This window comes from Podarcis bocagei, assembly GCF_964188305.1.
Source record: "Podarcis bocagei genome assembly, chromosome: W".
Lineage (NCBI taxonomy): Eukaryota > Metazoa > Chordata > Lepidosauria > Squamata > Lacertidae > Podarcis > Podarcis bocagei.
In genome coordinates, this window is record NC_138131.1 from 54,921,160 (window position 1) to 54,929,458 (window position 8,299).

At 43.1% G+C, this 8,299-nt stretch overlaps 1 long non-coding RNA gene across 1 annotated transcript; it reads left to right on the forward strand.

Moving 5' to 3' along the window:
- Positions 1 to 231: 231 nt before the first annotated feature.
- On the forward strand, positions 232 to 5,986 carry LOC308578297. Its single transcript, XR_014003867.1, has 4 exons — positions 232 to 313; positions 1,986 to 2,181; positions 4,974 to 5,114; positions 5,892 to 5,986. It is a non-coding gene; the product is annotated as an uncharacterized lncRNA (long non-coding RNA).
- Positions 5,987 to 8,299: the final 2,313 nt, after the last annotated feature.

The window sequence follows — 8,299 nt, forward strand, 5'->3', positions numbered from 1 at the left end:
CCCGTTCGCATCCTGAAGCGAACATGCTCGGGTCACAATTTGCTGCTTCCGTAGATGCGTGTGGCATCATTTTGAGTGTCTGCACGTGCGCAAGCTGCAGAACCCGGAAGTAACGGGCTCTGTTACTTCTAGGTCGCCACGGAGCACAACCCGAAAATGCTTAACCCGCAGCTACTTCAACCTGAGGTATGACTGTATTAGTAACAAAAATCTATTATCTTAAATATTTTCAGGCGGTGACCCTGGACCCCAACTTCCTGGATGCTTACATTAATCTGGGGAACGTCTTGAAGGAGGCGCGTATATTTGACAGGTAAGCAAATAGGCATAGAGCTTATATTCTCTTTTTTATATAAATGTTTTTTATTGGTTTTGCGTATAATCACATTACGTCTTATATTCTCAGTTTAGTGGTTGCACCCATACCCAAACTAACTCCCATTGTTGCCTAGAGGGTTGATTTTATTTAAAGCAAATTGATTTAAATCCCAAATCCATAAGACTTGATTTAAATCCCCCTTTTACCGGAAGGTTCAGCCTTGCTGGCATCCTCTTAATATTGACAAACGGAGGCAGGTTTCCTTTTTGGAATCCTAACTTCAGAGTCTTTTCTACAGTTATATCAAAATGATTTGGTTCTGCTATATACAGCCCGATTGTGACGAAATGATGGTGAGTTTTAATAAGTGAACACTTTTTATTTGAACAACTTTTCTGCTGTACTTGATTGGAAGGAGAAAAGAAACATTTCCTTCATAACAATTTAAGCAATTTATTTCACTAAAACAGTAACATGGTAGCATATGTATCCATGTTGCTTAACTGATGTGCTGAAACATTTTTTCCCCAAGAAAAACTTGGACTGAGTTTTCGCACACATGAAAAACTTAAAACAAATAATTCTTCCCCGAATTATTTATTTATTTATTTATTTCTACCCCGCTCTCACTGGCCAGGGCCGGGCTCAGGGCGGCTAACACCAAATATAAATTACAATAAAATAGAATAGAAAAAAACCCCAGTTAATTAAAATACAGCTTAAAATGCAGCCTCATCAAGACTACAAAGGGAGGAAACATCAGCTATTCACCCAAGCCAGCTATCCATGCTGGTGCTACATGGGCCAGCAAAAAAGCCACGGGAAAATTTATATACCAAATCCCATATAGGGTGTCAGAGTGAGTCTAAGCATAGAGCGAGTTAAAATAATCAAGCCTGGAGGTGACCATCGCATGGATCACTGGCCAGATCAGGGCGAGAAAGGTAAGGAACCAATTCCTTAATACGGCGGAGGTGGAAAAATGCCACCTTTGCTGTGGCTGCAACCTGTGCCTCCATGGAAAGAGAGGCATCGAAGGTTACACCCAAGCTCTTGACAGAAGGCTCTGGCACTAATTGCGCCCCCACAAGAGATGGGAGTTGGCCCCCCAACCCCATGTTGTCCTGACCCAGCCAGAGGACCTCTGTCTTCGAAGGATTTAACTTCAACTGGCTCCCACGCAGCCACCCAGCCACGGCTTCCAAGCATCTGGTCAGTGTGTCTGGGGCCGAGTCCATTGACAGATAAAGTTGGGTGTCATCAGCATATTGACGACAACTCAGCCCTAAACTCCGGACAATCTGGGCAAGGGGGCGCATAAAGATATTGAAAAGCATCTGGGAAAGGATTGTGCCCTGCGGCACTCCACACAACAAGGAGTGCCGCAGCGACAACTCCCTCCCTAGCGCCACCCTCTGTCCCCGACTTGAGATAAAGGAGCACAGCCATTGTCTGACTGTGCCCTGAATCCCCACGTTGGCAAGGCGGTGGTCCAAAAGTTTGTGATCGACCATGTCGAAGGCCGCTAACAAATCTAAAAGAATCAGCAGTCCCGGCCCGCCTCGATCCTCTTAATCGTCCTCCCAAAGCATTTTATTTTTTAAAAAACAGATTTTTATCCACCCTGGTGACAATGAAACTGAACCAGTCCTTGATCTCATTTCAGAGCCGTTGCAGCCTACCTACGGGCCCTGAGCCTGAGTCCCAACCACGCTGTTGTCCACGGCAACCTGGCATGTGTGTATTACGAACAGGGGCTGATCGATCTGGCAATCGATACCTACAAGAGGGCCATTGAGCTCCAGCCCCACTTCCCTGACGCCTACTGCAACCTGGCCAACGCGCTGAAAGAGAAAGGCAGCGTAAGAAACTGGTCCCTTTTGCCTTGGGGTGGGGGGAACATCTATATAAAAGATGTTTTATAGATGGTACTTAACACCTGCCAAAATAGCTAAAATGTATAAAACAAAAAAACTGTGCTGGAGGTGCAGTAAAGAAGAAGGGACACTTATACATTTCTGGTGGGCCTGTGAAAAAAAAATACAGAAACTTTCCTATTAGGCAGTGGTGTCCAAACTTTTTTCAAAGAGGGCCAGATTTGATGAAGTGAAGGGCCATAAGGGCCGACCAAAGTTGTTTACTTTTTTTAAGGATTGAAGTTGTTGAGCTCTTTTCTTAGGGTTTAAATTGTTGAACTTTTTTTAGGATTGAAGTTGTTTAGCTTTTTCTTAGGCTTTTACCCCATGCTGAATTGGCCAGATTAACAGAGACAATTAGGGCACAACCCAGACAAGAATTCCAAAAGGAATGGGGAAAATGCAGAGAATACTTTACCAAACAGTGCCCCAAAATATACACTTGGACTTGTTTCAATTAATTTCTACAGGAGACTTTGTGGTTTAAGTCATAATTAGGAAAAATTGTAATAATCCCATACAAAAGAAATAGTATACAAGAGGTAAATAAGGCGGCCATTTAACAGAATAAAGTCTTTTATTTTTATGTTATGTTTTCTTTGTGTAAGGGGATAGGAGTTTAATTTTGATAATTAGTCAATGGTGGTGGGTCTGTTTGTATGTATGAGTTGTTGTGGACTATGTTATAAATAAAATAAAAATTAAAAAAAGAAAATGAAACCGGTCCCTTTTGCTTTCTGTATGTCAGAGGGTTTGCTGAAAAAAGCCTTCCGGATGATGGTGACCTCGAAATTGGGCTCTTTGGGGGGGGGGATTTGGGGTACAGAACCTAGAAGAAGTCCTCTTTTATTTTTTCCTTTGTCATATCGTCACATACAACTTTGCTCATACCAAGCGTCGACTCCCCTCCCCCTTCCCCCGCTCCCACTCCCTGGCTTTCTTAAGCAGTCACGATCCTCTTAGCATTTCTATATCACCCTTTAAAAATTGTCCAGTAGCACCTGATGATAATAATAATAATAATAATAATAATAATAATAATAATAATAATAATAATAATAATAATAATAATAATAATAATAATAATAAATTTATACCCCGCCTATCTGGCTGGGTTTCCCCAGCCACTCTTGGCGACAAAATATTAAAATACAATAGTCCTTCCCTAAACAGGGCTTGCTAAACTTGGCTTCTTCTTGGTATAATTTTTTGTATGCAGGTCCACTTCTTCAGATACAAAAGCTTCTACCAAGACCAAACTGAGTTGGTCTGCAATGTGCTACTGGACAATTTATATATTTTTTATATATTTCAACTGCGTTAGACCACCACAGCTGCCTACCTGAACATATATCGCCCTATTTACCTTCTTACTCTACTTAAAACAATTTACTTTAGCATTTGTAAATCACTTTCAAAAATTAGCCTCTGGTTTTTTTAATAACAGTATATTTAAAGATCTTTTTCAATTCTTTGTAAATCATATCCCAGTAGACTTTGACTTTAGTGCACATCCACCACCTATGGACGAAATTCCCTTCCTTCTCCTTGCATTTCTAGCGTGCCTTATCTTGAGTTATATATATTTTAGCAAGTTTAGTCGGCGTCAAATACCACCTATACGTCACCTTCATTAAATTTTTAATTAGTGCTGTACATTCAATAAATTGTTTTTGCCCATAATCTTTCCCACTTATCTAATTCAATGTTATGACCAAAATCTTGAGCCCATTTAATCATAACCGACTTAACTTCTTCATCCTTTGTATGCCATTCTTATACGTTTTTGGCAATGATTTTCTTTTACTATCTAGCAACTCTGTCTCTTAATTTTGATTTAGTATGACCAAAACCATTTCCCTTACTGTCTTCCTTAAATACATCTTGCAAAAGACGGTAAGTGTGCGGGAAAGAGAGTTTGAATCGGATTAGTCTGCTCTTGTATTTATGTTCCCCTAAACCAAGCATGTCCAAAGTCCACTTTGGGGGCCTTCCACCCATCTCTCCTAGATCTCAAAATGCATTGGTTTTGTCATATTTCCTGCTATCCTGCCAAAGAATTTAAATTTTCCCAATGTTCTTTTAGACCAGGCATGTCCAAAGTCCAGTTCAGGGGCCTAATCTGGCCCTCTGGTCGATTTAATCCGGCCCTCGTGGCGGTTTATTTACTAGGGCAAAACTTCCCCCAAAAAAGCTCAAGAACTTTAATCCTAAAAAAAGGTCAGCACCTCTGAGGTCAAATCCTTAAAAAAGGCTCAACAATTGTGGGGTTTTACTGTTAATATGCTTCTTCTTAATTGCATTTCACTATTAATATACTTCTTAATTGTATTTCAGTTCAACAATGACTTTGATAAAATACATCTTTTGTGACGTGCAGAAGGCTTGAGTTACCTATGAGGTGCAACAGTTACCATATAGCATATATTCAATATAAAAAACAGCAACAATTGGTTGTTGACAAAGGACAGCTGGCATATATATATAAAAGATATTAACTGATATGCATGCCATTCCAGATATAGCTATATAATCTCTACTGTTGGTAAGAGAAGAACTTTGGAGCAGGCATTTTCAAAAAAAGAGTTTTTTATGAACCGCTCTAATACCAAGTTACCGTCAGGAGCTGAGGGGCCGTATCAAACCTCAATCCAGCCATCACATCACAGAGCAGCCTTTTGGGCTCCTGTGAAAGACATACTAATATTCGTGTAAAAACTCTGTTTTGTGTTTCGAAGGTTGCCGAAGCCGAGGAATGCTACAATACAGCTCTCCGTTTATGTCCGACTCACGCGGATTCTCTTAATAACCTGGCGAACATCAAGCGAGAACAAGGGAATATCGAGGAGGCTGTCCGCCTCTACCGGAAAGCTCTTGAGGTACGTGCGTGGAGAATTACAACAATTAAATTGAGATATAAGGGTTAGGCATGCGTACCCTGGACTCCTAGTCTGGGTCTTTTTAAAAATCGCCGATCAAATTTTTCTTGATCAATAACGGAAATAATGGTGAAGAAGTGAAAGTGAAGTAGCATTTTGAGGCTCGACAAAGCATGGTCCGATAAGTCCCTTTTGGAAGGAAGAGGGTCTGTCCCCCTTTTTATATTCCTAGGCCTCCTGGAATGACCAAAAATCTGCTTTTTCATCAGAAGAACAATGCAAGGTGTTAAGGAACGGTACAGAAATTGAAATAAAAGCTGGGCACATGCTGTTCTCTGTGTCGGCTGAGCTTGATCCCCTGACAGTCTTATTTTCTAACAGTATTTCCTATGCGTACGAAAAAGGCAGTTCATAGGCCCATTATTATTATTATTATTATTATTATTATTATTATTATTATTATTATTATTATTATTATTATCATTACCACAAATCATTCCAAACGGTGATTTATTTTGCAGCCAGCCCCTGCCACATTTGAGCATCAAAGAGGGGCTCTTTAAAATACGGCATTGGTCATTTGACAGTCTGATCTCCCAACAGTATTTCCTATGCATGCTAAAAAGGCAGTCCATAGGTTCCTCCTCCTCCTTAATTTTTGCAAGTCAATCCAAATGAGGATTTATTTCACGCCCACAACCTTTGAGCCTCAAAGAGCAGCCTCCGTCTCTTTAGAATGCTTCTCAGGGAAACTAAGAGTAAGCTTCTTCCCCGCAGGTCTTCCCGGAGTTTGCAGCTGCGCATTCAAATTTAGCCAGTGTTTTGCAACAGCAGGGGAAGCTCCAGGAGGCCCTCATGCACTACAAGGAGGCCATCAGGTGAGCTTCCAAAGCCATGGGGAAAATAGATTGAAAGAGCTCCTCCTTACTGTATTTTAATCTTTTGCTGGAAGCCGCCCAGAGTGGCTGGGTATAAATAATAAATTATTGTTGCTGTTGTTAATAATTATTATTACTCCTCATGCGCTGGTCTGGTGCCTGTGGGAAAGCTCTCCTCTTGTGGATAAAGCACTTTCTCTTTTTCTTTTAGGTTTTTTTATTTTTTATTTTTATTTTTATTTTATTTTTTGTCCCTTGAAGGACAGCCAAATTTAAATAACAATTCGACACACAGCTGCGAGGCATTTGCGAGCTTTTTTGCGGAGAAGGTCCTGTTGCTCCGCCATGACCTCCCTGCCAATTTGGATACAATAAAGGAACTGGAGGCCCCTCGACTGTCCTCGGGTCCAGTATTGGACCACTTTGACCGGATATCCCCAGCCGATGTGGACAGACTCCTCCGAGCTGGAAAGCCCACCACCTGTCCTCTTGACCCGTGCCCGTCCTGGCTGATTAGAGCGTGCCCAGACAAGGTGCGGGCCCCCCTGGGGGATATCATCAATTTGTCCCTTGGCACTGGGATATTCCCAGGGGAACTGAAGGAGGCAGTGGTGTGTCTGCTCTTAAAGAAAACATCATTAGATCCTTTAGATCTATCCAATTACCGCCCGGTTTCGAATCTTCCATTCCTGGGTAAGGTGATTGAGAGAGCGGTTGCTGAACAGCTTGGTAGGTTTCTGGATGAAACATCTGCTCTCGATCCATTCCAGTCCGGCTTCCGCGCTGGTCATGGGACCGAGACGGCTCTGGTCGCCCTAACAGATGATCTCCGCAGGCAGCTGGATCGAGGCGGGTCGGGGCTGCTGATTCTTCTAGACCTGTCAGCAGCCTTCGACATGGTCGATCACGAACTTCTGGACCACCGCCTTGCCGACGTGGGGATCCAGGGCACAGTCCTTCAATGGCTGCACTCGTTTCTCTCCGGTCGGGGACAGAGGGTGGCGCTTGGGGGGGGGGAATTGTCATCGCGCCACTCCTTGGTGTGTGGAGTGCCTCAGAGTGCGATACTCTCCCCGATGCTTTTTAACATCTTTATGCGCCCCCTCGCCCAGCTTGTCCGGAGTTTTTGGCTGGGTTGCCATCAGTATGCCGATGACACCCAACTCTATCTGTTGATGGATGGCCATCCTTACTCGGCCCCAGATACACTGACCAGATGTCTGGAAGCTGTGGCTGGATGGTTACGTGGGAGCCGGTTGAAGTTAAATCCTTCGAAGACAGAGGTCCTCTGGCTGGGACGGAGCGATATGGGATTGAGGGGGCAACTCCCATCTCTTGCATGGGTGCAATTAGTGCCAGCATCGTCCGTTAAGAGTTTGGGTGTAATCTTCGACACCTCCCTTTCCATGGAGGCGCAGATTACAGCTATAACAAAGGCGGCATTTTTTCATCTCCGCCAAGCTAAGCAGTTGGCTCCTTATCTCTCTCACCCTGACCTAGCCACTGTGATCCACGCGACGGTCACCTCCAGACTGGATTATTGTAACTCGCTCTACGTGGGGCTGCCCTTGAGACTGACCCAGAAACTCCAGCGGGTGCAGAATGCCGCGGCGAGACTCCTTACGGGGTCTTTGCTGCGAGATCATATCCATCCGGTGCTGTACCAGCTGCACTGGCTCCCGGTGGAGTACAGGATCAGGTTTAAGGTGCTGGTTTTAACCTTTAAAGCCCTATACGGCCTAGGACCCTCGTACCTATGGGACTGCCTCTCCTGGTATGTCCCACAGAGAAATTTACGGTCTGCAAATAAAAACACCCTAAAGATCCCAGGTCACAGAGAGGTTAGGTTGGCCTCAACTAGAGCCAGGGCCTTCTCGGCTGCGGCTCCAATCTGGTGGAACGCTCTGTCACAAGAGACTAGGGCCCTGTGGGACCTGACATCCTTCCGTAGGGCCTGCAAGACAGAGCTGTTCCACCAGGCCTTTGGTCAGGGCGCAGACTGACTCCCTCCTCTGGCAACCTGCACAGAATTTTGCTTGATGGTTGCCATTAATTTGATTTTAATTTGATTTAATTAATTTTATAATGAATGTTTTAAAATGTTGGACTATTTTGATTGTTGTTAGCCGCCCTGAGCCCGGCTTCGGCTGGGGAGGGCAGGATATAATTATTATTATTATTATTATTATTATTATTATTATTATTATTATTATTATTATTATTATTATTCAGTTTTTTTATTTTATCATTTTATTTCCATACACTCCAAACATTTTCAATATATACAATACTGGGATTATACAAACC